The 21,906-nt window shown below is 42.5% G+C and overlaps 1 pseudogene; it reads left to right on the forward strand.

Annotated features, from left to right (window-relative positions):
- Positions 1–10,112: 10,112 nt before the first annotated feature.
- LOC127185778 (60 kDa heat shock protein, mitochondrial-like) lies at positions 10,113–11,774 on the forward strand (annotated as a pseudogene).
- The last annotated feature ends 10,132 nt before the right edge of the window (positions 11,775–21,906 follow it).

The following is a 21,906-nucleotide window of genomic DNA, read 5'->3' on the forward strand; positions in this document are numbered from 1 at the left end:
GTGTTTCTACTTCTTTTTTTTCTAGGGCTTCCAGTTGTGTTGTTAAGATGCTTATGTGCGATGTTTCCAATTTCTTTTTAAAGGCACTTAGTGCTATGAATTTTTCCTCTTAGCACTGCTTTCAATGTATCCACAAATTTGGGTATGCTGTTTCTTCATTTTCATTGAATTTCAGAAACTCCTTGATTTCTTTCTTTATTTCTTCCCTGACCCAGGTGTCATTTAGCAGAGAGTTGTTTAGTTTCCACAAACGTATAGGCTTTTTGTTATTTCTGTTGTTGTTGAATTGCAGCCTAAGAGCATGGTGATCTGATAGGATACAAGGTATTATTTCAATCCTCTTGTATCTGTTGAGGCTTGCTTTGTGACCTACGATGTGATCAATTTTGGAGAAGGTTCCATGGGGTGCAGAGAAGAAGGTGTATTCTTTCTTGTTGGGTGAAAGGTTCTATAGATATCTGTTAGATCCATTTGACCCATGGCATTGGTTAATGATGTTATTTCTCGGCTTAGTTTCTGTTTCAATGACTTATCCTTCAGTGAGAGTGGGGTGTTGAAGTCTCCCACTATTATTGTGTGGGGATCGATGTGTGGTTTAAGCTTTTTTAGGAGATCTTTTACATATGTGGGTGCCCTTGTATTGGGAGCATAGATGTTCAGAATTGTGATGTCATCTTGGTTGACTTTACCTTTGATGAGTATGAAGTGTCCTTCCTCATCCCTTTTGATTAATTTTGGTTGAAAGTCTATTTTGTTCGATACTAAAATGGCTACACCTGCTTGCTTCTTGTGACCATTTGCTTGGAATATTTTTTTCCAACCTTTTACCCTGAGGGTAATGCCTTTCATTATGGGTGAGATGTGTTTCTTGGATGCAGAAGAATGTTGGGTCTTGTTTATGTACCCATTTGGTTAGTCTGTGTCTTTTTATTGGAGAATTGAGGCCATTGATGTTGAGAGATATTAATGACCAGTGACTGTTAAGAGTCTTAATTTTGATGTTGTTTCCAGTCGAGCGTTTGTGTAGTTGTGTTTTTGCCATGGGATAGTTATCTATTTCCTGGGTAGTTTTGGTTGTAGCTTGACCCTTTGGGATGGAGTTTTCCTTCTAGTACCTTCTGTAAAGCTGGGTTTGTGGATAGGTACTGTTTGAATTTGTTTTTGTCATGGAATATTTTGTTTTCTCCATCAATGGTTATTGATAATTTTGCTGGGTAAAGTAGTCTGGCCTGGCATCTGTGTTCTCTTAGGGTTTGCAGGATCTCTGTCCAGGCCCTTCTGGCTTTTATGGTCTCTGCTGAGAAGTCAGGTGTAATTCTGATAGGTTACCATTAAATGTTATTTGGCCCTTTTCCCTTGCAGCTTTAATATTTTTTCTTTGTTCTGCATGTTTTGTGTTTTGATTATTATGTGGCGGCAGTTTTTCTTTTCTGGTCAATTCTATTTGGTGTTCTGTAGGCCTCTTGTATGTTTATAGGCATCTCTTTCTTTAGATTGGGAAATTTTCTTCTATGATTTTTTTGAGAATAGTTTCTGGGCCCTGGAGTCTGATGTCTTCTCTTTCTTCAATGCCTATATCCGCAAATTTCTTCTTTTCATGGTTGTCCTTAATTTCTTGGATGTTTTGTGTCAGGAGTTTTCCAGATTTGGCATTTTCTTTAATGGTTGATTCAATATCTGTGATTGTATCTTCTAGCCCTGAGATTCGTTCTTCCATCTCTTGGATTCTGTTAGAAAGCTCACCTCTGTGTTGCTTGCCTTCTTCTCTGAGGTCTCACGTTCTCGTTTTTCTTCTGTCTGTGTGTTTATCATTGAATCCATTTTCATTTTCAGATCTTGAACTGATTTTTTGATTTCTTTCATCTGATTTTTTGTATATTCCTGAGTTTCTTCCATTGCCTCTTTATAGGTCTTCAGAGCTTGAACCGTTTTAGTTATTTCTTTCATCTGGTTGTTTGCATTTTCCTGCAATTTTTCCAGTTCCACTCTATGTGCTTCTTTATGTCTCTCACCTGTTTGTCTGCGTCTTCCTGCATTTGATTACGAATTTTATTTGTTTCCTCCATTATCATCCTCATTACTAAGGATTTGAGGTCATTTTCTTGTATTTCCGTTGTATTTGAGTTCTCTGGGTGGTTTTCTTTGGGATAGCTGGAAACTGGAGACGCCATGTTGTTTTGGGGTTTTTTGCGTATGCTTTTTCGTTGTCCTTTAGACATCTTGCCGTCTTTGTTTTTGTTGGGTAGCTTCCAGAGTTGAATGGAGGGTGTCTGACGATAGATTCACTTGTTTTCTTATGATTTCCCTAGGCTGCGAGCTCAAGCTTCACTGGTGTGGATGTTAGGAGGTTAGCCCTGTTGTTCTGGTCTCTCACAGCCAGTGATCCTCAGTCCCTCTCTGCTGTGGATCCTGCAATTGTTCTGGTCTCTGAATGAGCGTTGGGTCAGGCCAAGGTAATCCACAGCCTTCTGTGTTCCCTGCCAAGTCCAGCCAGGAGCACTGGGACCGAACCACGGGCAGAACTCAGCTAGATTCTCAGGGCCAGAAACCGTCTGCCAAGCTCAGCTAGGGATTTTGGGCCCAAAATGCACACAGGGCCCAGCCAGAATTTTTGGGCTGGGACTACGCACCAAGCTCTGCTAGGGCCTTTTGGCCCAAAGTGCGTGCTGTGGTCAGTTATTGACTCAGGGCCCGAACTGACCACCAATCTCAGCCAGGAATTCTGGATTCAAACTGTACACTGTGTCCAACCAGAGTCTTAGAGCTGGTGGAACCGAGAGCTCTGTCCAGCCTGTGCCACAGCAGGAGAACTGCGGCTGCTCTGAGTTAGCGCCATGTGTGGAACAAGTGCTCCGCCCGGACTGTGTCCCCGCAGGGGAGCTGCCGCTGAGCTGAGGTGGTGCCTAGGATGGAACCGAGCACGCCACCAAGCCTGCGCCACAGCAGGAGAACTGCGGCTGCTCTGAGTTAGCGCCAGTGGTGGAACAAGTGCTCCGCCCGCACTGTGTCCCCGCAGGGGAGCTGCCGCTGAGCTGATGTGGTGCCTAGGATGGAACCGAGCACGTCACCAAGCCTGCGCCACAGCAGGAGAACTGCGGCTGCTCTGAGTTAGCGCAGTGGTGGGACAAGTGCTCCGCCCGGACTGTGTCACTGCAGGGGAGCTGCCGCTGAGCTGAGGTGGTGCCTAGGATGGAACCGAGCACGTCACCAAGCCTGCGCCACAGCAGGAGAACTGTGGCTGCTCTGAGTTAGCGCCAGTGGTGGAACAAGTGCTCCGCCCGGACTGTGTCCCCGCAGGGGAGCTGCCGCTGAGCTGAGGTGGTGCCTAGGATGGAACCGAGCACGTCACCAAGCCTGCGCCACAGCAGGAGAACTGTGGCTGCTCTGAGTTAGCGCCAGTGGTGAACAATTGCTCCGCCCGGACTGTGTCCCCGCAGGGGAGCTGCCGCTGAGCTGAGGTGGTGCCTAGGATGGAACCGAGCACGTCACCAAGCCTGCGCCACAGCAGGAGAACTGCAGCTGCTCTGAGTTAGCGCCTGTGGTGAAACCAAGTGCTCCGCCCAGACTGTGTCACCGCAGGGGAGCTGCGCTGAGCTGAGGTGGTGCCTAGTGTGAGCAGCGTGCTCAACTAAGCCTGTGCCACAGCAGGGGAGCTATGGCCACGCTGAGTTAGTGCCTCAGGCAGAATTGTTTGCTGGGCCGGGCCAATACCCGGGACTCTGGGGCCGAACTGTCCGCCGAGTCCAATCTAGGTCCAAAGGCTCCACGCGACCCAAATCCTGCCCCGAGTCCCCTCTCCCGCAGCAATTCCCACCAGCCACCACACCAATCGCCTCCACCAGAAGGCTATGAGCTGCAAACCTCAGCTGCCGCTGCTGGTGCCGCTGGTGCTGCCGCCTCTACCGCTGCCGCTCCGATCAGAGAAAAACCACGCTCCTCCCGTGTGCAGGGGCACGCAGGTCCTCCGCACCCTGGTCCCTCCGAACCGTGGAGCACTCCTGCTGCCGTGATGTTCGGACCTCGGTGTTCCTGGCTCAGAAATCTGTGCAATTCCCTGAATTGTTCACTGGAGCCTCCAAACGCGGTCCACACTGCTCGCCGCCATCTTGGATCCCGACTACCCATATTTCTCATTAAGGTATGGAATCTATTCCACAACTTCTTTGAAATTGGCCTTGACCACGTGACTTATTTTAATCAATGGAGTTTAAATTTTAAAAAATGGGAGTGGAAATTTGAGAAGAACTTTTGTACTGGACTTACTCCATCTTTATATTTTTGGTAAGCTTGAGAAAGCTTTTACACTAATAACCTTGAACCAACCCAAGATGACACATGACCTAATTGCCCAAAATTTTCAAAACACTGTCCAATATCATGTGACAGCCAGCACCAACCACCAAGCATGCCAGCAAGGGCAACCTAGATGAACTAAACTTTTATATTGGGTTTTACCTATACACCTAATTCCAGGTAAGACCACCAGAAGAGCCACCCAGCTCTTCCCAGACCATTCTGCTGACCCATACAATCATAGACTAGTGACTGCTGTTATAAGTCATTGAGCTTTACAGTGGTAAGAATTAGACTGGGTATAAAGCTGTGAGTTTAGACAAGAAATGGAGACTATTTTCTCTGCCCTTCAATTAAAAAAAAAAACCCTGAACATGATGGTGAAGGTAGTTAATTACAAGATATAATCTGTGCCTCAAAGGAATGCAAACAAGAAAAGCAATGTTGAAGACTCCTTTTCTTTCCTTACTAATTAGAAAATTCTGTCAAATGAGTAGCTCATCACCCAATTACCATCAAAACTCAGTGAAGTGAAAATGATTTTGATTCACGAGAAATTTAAGAAAATTGAAATGGACTAGAGTCTGCATTCTCTCCTTCTTAAGACTGCCACAGCTTTGTTAACAGGTCTTGCCATGGACTTCCAGAGCTTGTTGCTCACGTCTAAGCATCCTTCCCAAGGTGATCCATCATCTTTCTTCAGGCTTAGCCATTGTTGGATTCATGTGCTGTTCATTAGATTGTTTGTTTGTATGTAGCAAATTAAGCTATAGACAACATAGAAAGGACATACCCACCTGCTACCGATAATCCATGCTTCACCTTTCAAATAGCTTTTCTACTATCTCATCTCTTTAAAAAGTATCTTTTAAAATTAATTTTTAAAGTTAGAATACTAAGTGATGGGTTTCAGCATTGTCTCTGCCCTGGGCCTGATTCTTTCCTGCCTTTTTATGTGGTCATTAATGAAAGATCTATGGTCAAAGTTGATATTCACATTTCACTGTTTGTCTTTTCAGTTTTTTGGGTTTGAGGGGGGCACAGGGTTTCTCTGTGTAGCCTTGGCTGTCCTGGACTTGTTTTGTAGACCAGCCTGGTGTCGAACTCACAGAGATTCACCTGCTTCTGCTTCCCTGAGTGCTGGGATTACAGGCATGTACCACTGCTCCTGACTGTTTGCCTATTTTTCTGTCCATATATTTTCCTGGTCTTATGGAAGATGGGACTTTAAGATTTAGTCTAAATCTGCAGAGCTGTTTAGTGCTGGTTAAACCCCGAAGGTGAGAGTGAAGATGCCTTTAGACACTAAGAGTTGGCTCTGAGGCATGTTTCAAAGTAGGCCACTCCTACATGGTCACCTCTAAATAATTAGATTTAAAAATATTTTTCTTCTCATCATACCAACCCTTTGAGTACAGTTTGAAATTAAACTAAACTAAAATTTGTCCTTGAGGGATGAGTTAAGGAATGAGTTAAATGGAGACAGGCACTGGGTGAATTTGTTTCAAGGTACCCATTTCTTTAAGGAGTACCCTTACCACGGAACTTAGTAACGAGGTAAAATGTTAGAGACAGTGTTGGGCATGATCTCCAACAGAGGTAAAATGAGAACGTGGAAATACACTGCTTTGTGGCATTGCTTCTATTATCATGCTTGGAATTCTGGCACAGGTCTTGTATAAGTAATTAATGCATATATTTTGTCTTCTTAGACAAGCTGTGGTTTCTTGAAATTAGGAAACCCAGATTTTTTGCTTTCCTGAACCTTCCATATTGCTTAGTACCACATAAACTAGACAGCAAGCTGTGTAATGACAAGTAATATAGCATCTTTCTTACTGTAATCTCTCTAGTACCTTGGAGAGTATCTGGCACATGGTAAGTACTCAATAAATATTGAATGAATGAGTGAATAAATGGGGCACCAGATACCTTATAACAGCTGTTGAATCAAAGAGTGAACTGATGAATAAATGTATGAGAATAGATACAGTCTTGAAATCTGGTGCTAGTCTGCTTGGAAAGCCTATAGTTCTGCATGTGATTGGAATGCAATTCATATGAAGAAAGGCTACAGGAGGCATGCCTGTGTTTGTATCTTTCATTTATAAAAGCAGAAGGATTTGACTGCCTTAATTTTCACTATTCACTGAGTCTATTCACCTGGTTATTAAAAATTGCTTCATGTATTCTCAATTCATTTCAGTTTTTTGCTCAACTTCTTTGCTTTTGGGTTTCATTTCCCAATAATGGGGTTTGCTGTCTCTCAGCTCAATGTGACACTACTCAGAAGACCTTGGAATGGTTTCCGTGGTTACATCTTCTGGAATTCTCCCTTTGGAAATGTTGTGTTCTTTCCTTACCTTTAACTTCTACCTCAGCTATTTAAATGCACACCTTAGGATTCTTGAAGAGAGCGTGTGTGTTAGCATTCCCTAGATACGCTTCAAACCATGCAGAAGAGAAAACAAGGACTTCATATTCCTGTGCAGAGCAGGAACAGATGATGTGGTACTGAAGCCCTCTGAGGGAGGAAAAGGGCCTGAGACATCCCCCCAGCAGTCTCCAGATTGTCAAAGCTGCTTTCCACATTCCAGGTGCAGTCATGTAACAATACTGGGCACTGAGACCAATACTAAAGCCTTTTCTTTATTCATATTTTGTTTTCATTGAATCCTCATGCTAACCTTACTGATGTGTCTTGCCTTGATGCCTCTTAAGTATGTGAGTAGCTATAAAGAAGTCAGAAGAGTGAAGCTAGTTAAAATTGGTGAAGAAGGCACTGTTTTTAGAGGAACTTCAAAACTGAACTGACTCCTGAGTTAGGTGACCTTCTAAGACCCTCTACTCTTTCTACTCTGGTGTTATTTTTTAAATTTATTTATTCTTCCCTTATATTTTTCTCTCATCCTGACTGCAGTTTTCCTCCTCCACCTTTCGTTTGAGAAAAGGGTAAGCTTCCCAGGCATATCAACTGAGCCTGGCATACCAAGTTACAATAAGACTAGGCACATCCCCTCATATTTAGGCTGGTCAAGGCAATTTAGTAGGCAGAATGGGTTCCAAGAACAAGTGAAAGAGTTAGATACAGCTCCCTGTCCCACAATACCCCCAAGCTAAACAAACACAGCATGTATGCAGATGACCTAGCACAGATCCACACAGGGTCTGTAATTGTCACCTCAGTCTCTGTGAGCCCCTAAGAGGCCTACTTAGTTTATTCTGTGGGCCATGTTCTTCTGGTGCCCTTGACTCCTCTGGCTTCTACAATCCTTCCTACCTTTCCTCTGCAGCCTACTGTTTGGCTGTGACTATCTGCATCTGCTCCTATCAGTTGCTGAATGAAGCCTCTCAAATGACAGTTATGCTAGGCTTCGACCTACAGGTATAGCAGAATATCATTAGGAATCACTTCATTGATTTTTTGCCAGTTCTGTTCTGGATAGGACTAGAAAAACAATCCTCCCGAGTGAGGAAATCTAGACCCAGAAATACAAAATGGTGGATAGTAGCTGTAAAGGATAATCACGCTACAATCCACAGGCTCAGAGTGACTAAACAACAAGAAGGCCTCAATGGGAACTTGAATGGACTGGGGGCAGGTGGGGACAGAAACAGAAGGGACCAGATGGGGGAAAGGATGGAGGGAGAGAGTACTGGAGTACTAAGAGAGACAGCCGGAACTAGGTGGGAGTGAGGGGGAGGCATTTCAGGGGCAAGGTAGAAACTAGTGCAACGGAAATTCCCAAAAATCTCTGAGGGTGACCCTAGTAATGGGAAATACGGAGGCTGAACAGGTCATTTTCTATAACCAGGCAAGGCTTCCAGTGGAGGCACTGGAACACCAACCTAGCCACAAAACCTTCAACCTACAATTTGTTCTGCCTGCAAGATGTGCTGGGGTAACGGAGGGACAGGAATTGTGGGAATGGCCAAACAATGATTCATCCAGCTTGAGATCCATGCCACCAGAGAGAACCCACTCCTGGCACTGCCCAGAAGGCCACGAGCCAGAGCTTAGATAGCCCAGAGACTAGAATAGAACCTACTGGTGTTATTATCTAATGTCTACCAACATTGAGAAACTTTCAGAGAATCAAGAATCAACTCTCAGACTCAGGTTAGGTACCTCTGGGATATACCCAGGCCTCCCAATGGACTGAAAGTAGATTTTACAAGCCATGCATCCAGTAATACAAAAATGCCTGTAGGAGAGTGCCATTTCCTTTATGACCCCACCTTGTCTCTACATCCAGTCTTTTCTCTATACCTTCATTTATCTTCATGAAACCCTTGGTTCTTTCTTTAACCAGTTTTTAGCAAAGTCTTTTCCCAACTTCTAAAAGTCCCAACAAGAAGATTAAAAGAAGCCATGCTTGTTTGTCCCCTACAGAGATCAGTGCCTAGGTTGTCCTTTAGATGCAGTGCCCCAGAGGTGTGCTTCATCCCCAGAAACACATAAGGCAGACACACCTTGCCCCTGGCCTCACTGCCTCTGCATGAAATCCCAGAGAGTCTCTTAAATCTCCTTTGTGGACTTTCCTATTTTCAACCATACTCAGTCCTCATTGAAGGGCTGGCCTGATGGCATGAGCCCATCCCTAGACCACTTTGGAGCCCTCAGAGAAGTGGCAGCAGTGGTGGGGTCCACATCCAGTTCCATGTTGGTAGGGATTCTTTTTATTATTATAGTGTAGTCTCTACAAGCGTAGATGCTGGAGCCAGACTTTAGAGCTCATGGAGCCATGTCCTTTCTTCTTCTTTCTCAGATAGGTTTTCTTGGCCAAAGTGTTTAGCCAGCCTCTCTCTGTTTTTGTTTCAACTCTATAAACTGGAGGTGATTATAGTAATCATGCCATAGTAACCATGCCTGCCTGTTATGACTACAAAATTAATCATGTGAAATGCTTAGAATAGTGTGTGGCAGGATCTGCAAAGGAGCCCCCAAATACTGTCTAATATCAACATCAAAGCTTCTTCTCTCGCTGAGAGATGTACTAGCCAAAGTCATATAATCTTAGAGTAACACACATATTATAGGTTTTCAGCTTGTACCTACCTTGCATATAGACAACTAAAGTTGGATTTCAGTGTCCAGGGTAGTAAGAAAGGGTAAATGGGCCAATGCTCATGTAAGCACTTGAAAATGGACAATGATATGTTTACTTTTTGTTCTTTGTGATCAAGTTTGGGTGATGTTTATTATCTCATTTTAAAAACTTATTCCTTCTTTGATTTCTTTCTTCCTTGAGGTTCAATTTGTTTGCTTAAATTCTCCAAGCTCTGACTTTTTTAAACCAAATTACACTAAGCATGAGAAAAAGTAAGGGTATGAGTAACTCTTTAAACATTCTTTTGCTTCTGTTTCCCAGGCCCTCCCTCCCATGGAGGGAGAGGTGGCGTTGACTATAAGGAGGAATCTTGTAGATTTTGCCTTTAGGGGGCCAACTTGGGCAGGGACAGTGCTGACAGTGTCTGTATTACTTTTCTGTTCTATTCACTCACCTCCCATCCACTCATCTTGCTTTGTTGACCACTGTCACGGGGGCCACAGAGTCTCCCTATGATCCAGAGCTGTATGGCTAAAGCTGTATTATAGCTGCTCCACTGTCCCCATTATATTTAGCCATAGCTGACATTAGTTCTTGAGAGGAATCTCCATTCTCTTCCCTCGGTTAGCATTCATTGCACTATAAAATATTCCAAAACCCAGTAGTATAAAATAGGTTACTCATCACGGTGTGTGCCCTGTGCTCGGTCCCTCACTCGCCACCTAAGGCCCACCTTGCTGAGTGTGCTCCCGCTGCCACCCCGCAGAAATGCTTCGACTACCTATAGTCCTTTGCCAGATGAGACCAGTCTCACTTGGGTCTATGCCAAAGATGTAAAATTTGGGGCGGGTGCTCGAGCCTTAATGCTTCAAGATATAGACCAAAGGGAAGAACTGTGATTGTTGAACAGAGTTGGAGAAGTCCCAAAGTAACAAAAGATGGGGTCACTCTTGCAAAGTCAATTGGTTTAAAGGATAAATACAAAAATATCGGAACGAAACTTGTTCAGTATATTGCCAATAACACAAATGAAGAGGCTGGGGATGGCACTACCACTACTACTGTTCTTGCATGTTCTATTGCCAAGGAGGGCTGTGAGAAGATCAGGAAAGGCCAATCCAGTGGAAATCCGCAGAGGTGTGATGTTGCTTGTTGATGCTGTAATTGCTGAACTTAAAAAACAATCTAAAACTGTGACAATCCCTGAATAAATTGCTCAGGTTGCTATAGTTTCTGCAAATGGAGACAAGGACATAGGAAACATCATTTCTGATGCAATGAAAAGGGTTGAAAGAAAGGGCATCATCACAGTGAAGGATGGAAAAACTCTAAATGAGTTAAAAAATTGTTGAAGACATGAAGTTTCATAGAGGATATGTTCCCCCATATTTTATTAACATCAAAAGTTCAAAAATGTGAGTTCCAAGATGCCTATGTTCTGTTGAGTGAAAAGAAAATTTCTAGTGTCCAGTCCATTGTACCTGCTCTTGAGATTGCCAATGCTCACCGGAAGCCCTTGGTCATAATTGTTGAAGATGTTGACGGAGAGTCTCTAAGCACACTGATTTTGAACAGGCTAAAGGTTGGCCTTCAGATTGTAGTGGTCAAAGCTCCAGGGTTTGGGGACAATAGGAAGAACCACCTTAAATATATGCCTAGTGCTACTGGTGGGGCAGTATTTGAAGAACAGGAGTTGAATCTAAATCTTGAAGATGTTCATGCTCATGACTTACGAAAAGTTGGAGAGGTCATTGTCACCAAAGATTATGTCATGCTTTTGAAAGGAAAAGGTGACAAAGCTCAAACTGAAAAATGTAGTCAAGAAATCACGGAGCAGCTAGACATCACAATTAGTGAATATGGAAAGGAAAAACTGAATGAGCGACTTGCTAAACTTTCAGATGGGGTGGCTGTGTTGAAGCTTGAGGGACAAGTGACATTGAAGTGAATGAGAAGTGAAGTGAATGAGTTACTGCTGCTCTCAATGGAACAAGAGCAGCGGTCGAAGATGGCATTGTTCTAGGAGGGGTCTGCCCTCTGCTTCTGTGCACCCCAGCCTTGGATTCACTAAAGCCTGCCAATGAAGATCAGAAAATAGTTATAGAAATTATTAAAAAGAACACTAAAAATTCCTGAAATGACTATTGCTAAGCACACAGATGTTGAAGGATCTTTGATAGTTGAGAAAATTCTGCAGAGCTCCTCAGAGGTTGGTTATAATGCTATGCTCAGAGACTCTGTGAACATGGTGGAAAGGGGAATCATTGATCCAACAAAAGCTGTAAGAATTGCTTTACTGTTTGATACTGGGGTGGCCTCCTTGATAACTATGGCCAAAGCTGTAGTGACAGAAATTCCTGAGAAAAGAAGGACCCGGGAATGGGCACAATGGGTGCAGTGGGTGGGCGTATGGGAGGAAGCGTGTTCTAACTCCTAGAATAGTGTTTTTCCATTAGCAATGAAGTGTGACAGGAAGCTCAGGGCAGGCTCCTCATCGATAACTTCAGAGAAGTCACCTGAAGAAAATGACTCAAGAGAAGGCTGGCTGGTCACTGTAACCGTCAGTTACTGGTTCCCACCGAGAATATATAATGGTCATTGTCATGCCTACAGATACTTTATTTTTTATTTTTGAATAAAGACACTTGTACATTCCTGATACTGGGTGCAAGAGCCATATGCCAGTGTCCTGCTTTCAACTCAAGTTACTGAGGCATTTCTACTGTTCTGTTACAGTCAGGATTGTAGCGCTGTGTCACCACATGAGAAGCTCAGAAGCAGCCTTCCTGTGGGGAGTAGAATAATTGTGTATAAAGTAGAGAAGTATCCAATTATGTGACAATCTTTGTGTAATAAAATTTTGTTTAAAGTTAAAAAAAAATAGGCTACTCCCTTTGCTTTCAGAGTCGGCAGTTTGGGATGGGCTCAGCTGGGCGGTTCTATTATGATTCTATTATCATTTCAGCTGGACCCATTCATGTGTCCATAGTCTGCTGCCATCTAGATAATGTAACTCTTACTACAGCTCAACTGGCCGTAGGCTGGGGTGGGGGAGGGAATGGGATGTTCTTTTTCTTCTTCTTACCAGTCTCCGGGCTAGCCCAAGCTTCTTCATGTAGGTATGGTGGCAAGTACTTCTGGAGCAGTAAATAAGTGAAAGCAACAAATATATTCTTGTTTTTGTCTTGTTAAAAGTGGTATTTGTTCCTTTGGTTAGAGCAAACTATACGACCAAGCTCGGGATCAATAAAGGAGATGGGTATCCAGGGATGTATAAGGAGAAGGGTGTACAAAACAAAACCAACCCTCCCCCCCCCCAAAAAAAAAAAAAAAACAAAAACAAACTAAGGCACCAGCCAAGGACAATACAGGCAGTAAACTTTAAACCCCTACCCAGATCTAGCCAACGGTCAGAACATTCTCCACAGTTGAGTGGAGAGTGGGATATGACTTTCTCACGTACTCTGGTGCCTCACATTTGACCATGTCCCCTGGAGGGGGAGACCTGGTGGCACTCAGAGGATGGACAGCAGGTAGCCAAGAAAAGACTTGATACCCTATGAGAATATATAGGGGGAGGTAATCCCCCTCAGGAACAGTCATAGGGGAGGGGAATAATGGGAAAATGGGAGGGAGGGAAGAATGGGAGGATACAAGGGATGGGATAACCATTGAGATGTAACAAGAATAAACGAATAAAAAAATTAAAAAAAAAAAGCCGCCACCACCACTACCACCATCAACAACAACAAAACAACAAAAAACACTTGAAGGCTGTTAAACGTAGGGCATCTGACATGACATTTCAGAGCTCACAAACTAGATAGGAACATTAGTTCATCTAGATTTTAATTTTGATATTTCTGTCTAAATATATGTGCCAATCATGAAACTAGAAAGGGGAATGTGAGAAGGGAAAAAGATTTGAAAGTGGGAAAAGAGGATTATAGAATACATGTGGCATGAAAGACAAGGGACCTGCTGGTGAAGTGGGAAAGAGAAGACTAGGGAAGTGGGTGAGGAAGATGGACAAGAACAAGCTAAGTATGGAAATGTCATAATGAAACTAATTACTTTACATGATCATTTTCAAATAGCTTTTTAAAAAAGACACATTCACTTTCCATCACGTTGCTGTAAGAAAATTCAGGTCCTACAAATGTCATTAGTAGTGTATCTTCGTTTTCCTTTTTAATTTTATGTGTGGAGGTCAGAGAACAACTTGTTCTCTCTACCATATAGGTCCTTGGGATCAAACTCAGGTCATTAGGCTTAGTAGCAGGTACCTCTGCCTATTCAGCCACCTCACTCTACAGAGTGGTGGCTCTTAACATCACTTTTGGAAGTGGAAGAGTCAGCCCAAATTCCTCTTAGAATCTATGGAAGTTAAGTGACTTTTCATCAGAGAATTTCACATTTGTACATACAGGATGTTGCTTAAACTGCATGAGATTCATAGATTACCTAAAGGCAAACTCCAATTTAATGACTCTTTCATCAGAGTTAGAGTATATGTTCTAATAAAAGAATTCCTTTGAACCCAAATGTGTTTGCCATAGGCTTGCTCATTGAAGGGGAATCTTGTTTGAAGGGATACATAAACTACCACTTCAGGTTTATCCAGAACATGTCCAGAAACATTTAGTTTGGCCAGCTTGCTCCTCAATATAGGAAAACATCAGTTTCCACCCAGTTTTCCTGTATTTCATTAAGCAGAGGCCAGATGGGCTCATTTAGGTGTGTCCCTGTGTCTTTTTAGGCTATTTCATACAAAATCATATACATAATGATGTGAGCACTAGAGAATGTAGCAAAGCCAGTGAAAATATATGATTGATTAAGAACACTTGCGTGCATTCAAAACATACTTTCAGATGTTTAAATATACTAAACTCCAAAAGTCTGCAGGCTTTGCTATATAATTTAAAGATGCTTTTGGTTGTAAATAACAGATGATCCAATTAAAATGGGCTTTAAGTTGGGTATGGTGGCAAGTGATGGTAATTCTAATGCTTAGGAGGCTGAGCAGGAGGATCATGAGTTCAAGACCAGCCTGTGCTGTATAGCAAGAGTGTGTCTAAGAAATACATATAAAATAAGGGTTATATGTTGATGAAAATATGAAGAGGCATATGAGCGGATCTTCCCAGAGGCCTCTATTGGACCTTCCTTTCTTAAGTTGCATTGGCCAGAGATGCCTATGCTAACGTGACAACATCTAAAGTAGGCCTTTACAAGGGAGAGAGTAGCAATCTCATTCAGTTTAAACACATAGCACACTCCTCTTTATTCTAGGTAGAGAGTTAGTCTCCTTTGAAGGACATGCCTTTTCCTTGAGGGGTTAAAAAAAGCTCAATATGGAAAAAAACTTAAAGGTACACTCAGCAAAAAGGAGGGAGAATGTCCATTGGCTGGGCAATCCGCAGCAGCGTCTGGCACAGTGTTCTTCAACCTTATACTCATTCTGAATGGTTAACTTGACCTTTTGTGGAGAAAGAAGAAAAGGTTTTGCAAACACAAACCATGGGAGAACTGACTTCTGAAGTATCACAAAGGCTGCCTTCTCAACATCTGGCAGTAAAGTTGATAGTTAACACAAATAGAAAAGTGAAAACAATGGCTCAAAGGGGAGGGAGCTGATCAAAAGACAATGTGTCAGAGGGTAACAGTGAACTTTGTGGATGAAGGTGAATGTGGTGCCAGGTGGAGTAAGGGCAAGGCAAAAGAACTGAATGAGGACATGATTACATAGGAGAATGGTGAGTGCCTCACACTAGGCAAACTGTCAGAAGAGAGACGCTGAAGGGATATGAAATGGGGAGGACAAGAAAATGGGACCAACATACTGAGCCACTTTGTGCATGGCACAAGCTGGATGCTTAGAGCAGAAGTGCCGTGCCCTGCTTGAAGTCACGCCCCTTTTACAATATCTGGTGCATGGCAACTGACATTGTCCGTAGCTGTTGTTCTATGTACTCATTTCCTAACTCTTCCCGCCTACATGGCTGTGTAACAATAGAAGAATTAGCATCCTTCTGGATAGCCTTAAAGTAAGGATGCTATAGATCTGGTAAATAAACACTCCAGATTTTGGTAGATGTGGTAGTGCTTATCTGTAATCCCAGCACTCAGGAAGCTGAGGCAGGAAAATCATGGGTTTGATGCCAGTCAGGGCTACAGAGTAAGAATGTTTCAAAATAAAACAAAACCAATAAAACCCGAAGCAACCAAAAACAATGGGTATTTTGGTTTTTAGCTTTTGTTTGGAGTTCGTTACTGTGCCCCAGGGATTTTCCTGCATGGTGAAATCAGTTGCTCACCATGGTAGCCAGCTGAACACCTGACCTTTGCTACTTCCTGACTAGTCTTCTCAGAATCCTGTAAAAAGTCTACCTGAACACAAAGCCTGTTTTCTTGGTGTGTTTTATGCACATTATTTTATACTACCACCTAATCTCCTAGGTAGGTCTCTAACATATAAGGTATTGAGAGGCTCAACTAATGGATAAAGTAAAAGGTGTAGGTAAATTGCTATGGCTGTGCTATGTTGAGGATGTCCTCTGATGGTTTATGTGTTGGAAGCTTGGTCTTCTTTATGACAGTGTTGAGTGCTGGTGAAACCTTAAGTGAGGTGTAACAGGATATGATTAGGTTGTTGGGAGTACTGCCCACTGTGATTAGCATAATTTTTGTGGTGCCCCAGTTACTTCTCAAGAGAATGGGTAGCTATAAAACGACATCCCTGGCTCTTCCTCAATCTCTGCCTCTTGGTCTTGTCACATGATCTTATCTCACATGTACTCTAATCATGATGCCATCTATCATGACATAAGAGCTAGGGCTATAGTGTTTAGATTTTTAACCTTCCAAACTGTGAGTTAAATAAACATGTTTTAAAATAAGTCACTTAGCTTCTGGTATTTTGTTAGAGCAATGGAAAAAAAAGGCAATAACTCATAAATCATGTAAGCGCTAACAAGATCATTCAACTGATAAATAGAAAAGCTCAAATTGAATTCTGGGTCATTCCTATGCTCTTTCTCAAATAATACTTTGCATCTTAGTAATATTGAGCAAGACACTAATACTAAGACTGGAGGACCTAAACAAACCCAAAGACTGTGGCACCACTATACCACATGTCCACAAGTTATCCTAGGTATCAATCTAATTTCCCATACATAGGTGACCATGGCTTTTGGGTTTGCTTCCTCTCACATCTATGAGCAGATATATTGCATAAGTTTCTTGAGCGTTGGCAGCTACTGGGTGGGAATCCTACAGCAACCAGATGACTCTGAATTCAAATGCCAGTTTGAACCAGAAAGGCTCTGAGAGTTCAGAGTCTGTCTGACCACTGTCTAGGATGCTCTCTACATGGATGAGCTTCCTTGGCAAGAACTAAGCAAGTGATCTCTTTTGTACATGGCTGAGCTACTGAGATAGCATGATGGATGGCTTTGGAGATGGATTCTGAGTTAAATATAGCAAGGCCACAAACGTATTCGGGTACTGCCCTTGCTATTTCCTTTCTCAGGATCCAGAACATGTTTCTTTCCTGAAAGCATCCTCTCACACCACTGGAGCCTACTTAATCACCGCTGGGCACAAATCCTTGCATGTGTTAGCATCCCTGGGGAACCCTCTTGCCATTCAGCTATGTGAATTGGCAGATTAAATGCTGCAGCTTCTTCATTCACCAAGAGAATGATTCAGAAGCCTATCATACACGGTATCCCAAAGGACATGGAGCCTAAATGAGCCTTGACTGCCCAGAGTTCCATACTAACTCACACTCATTTATTGGTAATTGCCTCATCCCTGTGTCATTATTACCTAGTTGCTTAGTTTCTAAAACACAGACCATACTTTTGGCATACAGGTGGCATGAGGGTTAAAAGAACCCCAGTGTCTAGAGTGGTCTGCAGATAATGAGTGTTTACAGAAGAATATGGTGGCTACTGCGGCAAGCCTTTGTTTTTGGCCTTTAAACTCCATCCTGCAGTCCCAGTTTTTCCACTAGGTGGCAGAGTGTCAACAGTCATCATTTGTGGAATGCGTGTCTCTGAGAGTAAGGAAAATAAGTAAGTTAGAGATCCTGAGGGACTATGGTCAGCGTGACACGAGAAGGGCAAACCTATGATTAAAAACTAACCCAAATAAAGAAAATGGTGCCCTGAAATTTCAGCCTCAGTCAGATCGGTGTCTGATTCGAGGCTTTGAAAGGTAGAGATTGTTGGATGAATTCCCAAAGCAACACAGGAGCCTATATGGGAGAAGCAGGAGTCTGTCTGTTTGCAAGAAATTAGTGGGCGCCATTTTCCCATGCTGGGGCAAATACTATGTCATAGGAGATGACTAGAGGGAAGAGAAATGGCAACGTGCCGAAAGAAAATCTAAACAATCATCTGAGCAAAGTAGAACGTGATATGAGCTAGTGAGACCCGGCAGGCAGCTTTGGAACAAAAAGATCATTTCCAGGATTGTTTGGTAATTTTTTTTTTGCTAAGATGTTTGTATCATTAGACAAACAATACCAGATAAGTATTTATCAACTTCAAGGTTAAAAGATGATAAGGATGAGGGTATTTAGCCACTGCTTAAATCATTAACTGTTTGAGCATTTGTGTGGGAGTGAGACATAGATGTCTCAGGTAAGAAGCTTTTGGGCATGTTTGATAAACCTTGGCACTTTCTGATGAGTTCAGGTGGGTAGATAAAATAAAGGAGCGGGCCATCCACCGTGGATGCTACGGCAATGCTTCTGAGACTTAGGGCGGTATTTATACATCCTGTGGATCTGGTCAAATGCAGATCTTCATTATGTAAGTCTCAAGTGGTGATTGAGATTGAGAATTTTGAATGGGTGCTCAGATGCTGTGGATTCTACTGATTCATGGACTGCATCTTTGGAAGTCAGGGTCATGCTACGCTTTCTACCAGCCTTGCTATCATGATTATCATCCCATACCATTATCAACCCTAAATAACACTAGAAGTCCTTGAACTTTGGTGTTCCCTTCTCTGGTCCTTGATATCTTCATCTCCAAAATGAGGGGTTTGTGTTAGATGAGCTGTTACTAAGATATTTTTAAAAGATTTATTTTGTCTTTATTTATGTGTATGTGCATGTATGCATGGGTGTGGAGACAGAGACTCACGGAATGGGAAAAAAATCTAAATGTCCTACAACTGATGGATGGAGAACAAAACTGTGCTACATTTACATGATGGAATACTATTCAGCTGTAAAGAAAGTGAAATCATGAACTTTATAGGCAAGTGGATGGAACTATAAAAGATCATATTCTGTGAGGCAACCTAGATCAGAAAGACAAATGGTACATGTTTATCGGAAGTTCCTAGTTCGAAATCTTCAGATGTGAATACGGAGCCTGTAGTAATACAGAAACTGGGAAAGTAAAATGATACCATTGCCAGAGGGCTGGGGAGCAATTGAGAGGGAAATAGCATGGTACAAGCAATCTCCCTTAAGTAGGGCGAAGGCGGTAAATACAGAAGATGGTAGGAGGAGGGTAAAGGGGAATAACAGTTACCAGAGATCTGATAGGGGAGATGGGAACTGGGATAATCCTTTGGGAAAGGAGAAGGTAAATACAGAAGAAGGAGGAAGTGGGTAAGTAACAATAATGATGTCTGGAAAAGCCACGAGGAATCATACTATTAACTACCCCAAACACCGTAGTTTATGTAATTCAGTGTATCAATATTCATATACAATTTTAAAGAATTTTTCTCACCTGAGCTGATGCTCCCTCTAAGAGCCAAAGACCACCTTTGTAAAAAACCCAACCCCAGACATGAGAAGCCCTCTTTTGAGTTGTTGTTCAGGGATATACAAGAGACTCCCACTATATGTAGTCTATTGCTGTGGCTCTTGGTTGCTCCTCAAAGGTGGAAGGTAAGTCCCTTTTGCCAGAGACAGCTTGCACTTCAGAAACATGGCCCAGAGACCCCTGAGTTGGAATGTATTTCAATTCTTCCTGCCTAAGGGCTAGTTTTCCTGGTACCATTCAAACTTCCAAAGGAGGGAGGAAAGTAACAGTCCTACCCAGCTATGACACGTAACATTGCATGTATACCTTGGTGGTAAACAAAAGCTCTCCAGTTGGGTATAAAATCTGCTCAACAAAAGGAATACCATGCCTGGTACTAGAAAACTTGCTAATTGATAGGTGCTAGTGAAATCAGGATTATTGATTGTTCAGTGCTAAATGGTCAGCCCTGAAAACATACATACTTATATAGATTCAACTAAATTAGGTGGATTCATATATTTATGTATATGTTCATAGTCATATATTAATATATATGAATGTCTGAAAATACATATATGCATGCAATAACAATTAGTAAAACAGAAAAAGAGTCTATGCATTTGAAGGAGAGTGGTAAAGGCCATATGGGAGGGTTTAAAGAAAGAAAACGAAAGGGAGAAATGTTTCAAGAAGAAATAAAACCACTGAAATATAAAATATGAACAAACCTTCAGAGCTTGTCAAGATTCACAAGAAAACTACTCTGAGAGTAATGTCTCCTAGGAGTCAGGGCAGGGGGATGGTATTATAGTTTCCAGAGAGGTGGCCTGCGGGGTAGGGGAGGGGGGCGGAGAAAGGAGAGAGAGAGAGAGAGAGAGAGAGAGAGAGAGAGAGAGAGAGAGAGAGAGATGAGAGGGGAGATGAGGAGAGCGGGAGAGAAGAGAGGAGAGAGAGAGAGAGAGAGAGAGAGAGAGAGAGAGAGAGAGAGAGAGATGCTTGCATGTATGTGGCGTGTAGATGAATGTGCACATATATATGCAGACGTTCTTCCTGTGCCTGCCTGCCTGGATGACAAATATTGAATCTGAGTATTTTTCTCTATTGCTCTTTATTTTATTTATTCACTGAATTTGTCTCTCCAGGGAGCCCCCAGGATTTGCCTGTCTCTGTTCTTCAACACTGGGATTAAAGAAATATACCACTGTGTCCATTTTGGGGGGTTTTGTTTTATGGGTGTTGAAGAGCTGAACTTGGGTTCCCAGTGAGCCATCACCTAAGCTCCACACCTGGCTTCTACATGGGTCCTGAAGGGCTGGACTCAGGCTCCCAGGCTTACACAGGCTCCCAGGCTTACACAGACTCCCAGGCTTTACTCACTGATCCATCTCCCTCATCCCAAGATGATCATTTTTATATAGAGGAGCATGCTAGTCCTAAAGGTTGAGGAAAAGATCTTGGTTTGATGATCTATAAGACCTCGTTCAGATCTGCAATCTCCCTCCTGCATTTTACATAGTCTATTATTATGCTTTTATATCAGAATGCCCATATACTTGTCTTTCCTCCTAGCCTAGGAGCCTTATAAGGATAAGTAAGACTTGGTCATTGATCCTATTACTGCAGTACCTGGCACACACTTGATGCTTAGTGACTCCTTGAATGTGTAATAAGTCTAGGAATTTTTGCAGTTCTAAAAATATTGTGACACCATGGGGTTAAAGTACATGCTGGCTGTTTTGTTTTATATTGGTTTATTAATAATAACCATTCTAAATACGCTGGCTCTTTGGAAAGGCTCTTTCAGGGTTTTATTCTGTTTAGATAGTACAAGCACCTTTGAAGTTTCATTGTAACAGTTTCTAGCCACATACAACTCCATGTTTAGCATTTAACAAGAGATGCTCCTGAGCTGATACCATTTACTCATGGGCTAGTGACAGTTGCTTGGCAAAGGAAATTGTTGAAAGTGGTGCTTTTGTATAAGAAACATCTGCCTTGGTTTGCCATGGAAGGAGAGTCTTTGAGTACACTTGGATGGGCTCTGCCTGATTGAGCTTGCCAGGAAGAGGCAGAGGCACCACTAATTATATATCTTGCGTTATAGGTTGTAAATTGATACACAGAACAAATGCACTGCCTCTCAAAGCCCCCAAATGCTGTGAAAGCAACATAGATGTAAGCTCATATTCCAAATTCCTAGTGTTGCAATGCAGCTCCAGTTATACAATTCAATTGTTCCTCTCTTTTCCTCCTTATGGTTCTTAAAACACAAACCCCACAAACAAATGGAGTCTCTGGAAGTCTACTTGCAAATTCAGAAAAAAAAAACCAGTAGGAAAATATATAGAAAATAATCATGTTAACACATACACTTTACTGTAAGTATTAATTAGTAATTCCCTTGAGTTTGGGGGTATCCTTGTTACAGGTCACCACCATTGCTTGACTGTACACAAAATTAGATTTACTCAGTTAAAAATATTATTTTCCAGGTACCTGTTACTCAAAGATCCTTTCTTAAAAGATAAGAAAGAGGCAGACTCCACTGGGACAGTGAGAGGCCCAAATGTTCAAGATCAAAGAGAAGCCCTGCTCTGAGGTTCAAAAGATGAATTCTATAATTCATTATTCCATAATTACAGGAAGGGAAGGTCAGCTTCGCAGCACCCCATTAAGATTAAAATCTAGTAGAATTCTGGCACGCTCAAGAAATAGCAGCAGTGGGACACAGGTGTCCAATAGCTAACCAGCAGCGGTAGAACACTTGCACTACTTTTCCAACT

The sequence above is a fragment of the Acomys russatus genome, chromosome X (assembly GCF_903995435.1).
Source record: "Acomys russatus chromosome X, mAcoRus1.1, whole genome shotgun sequence".
Classification (NCBI taxonomy): domain Eukaryota; kingdom Metazoa; phylum Chordata; class Mammalia; order Rodentia; family Muridae; genus Acomys; species Acomys russatus.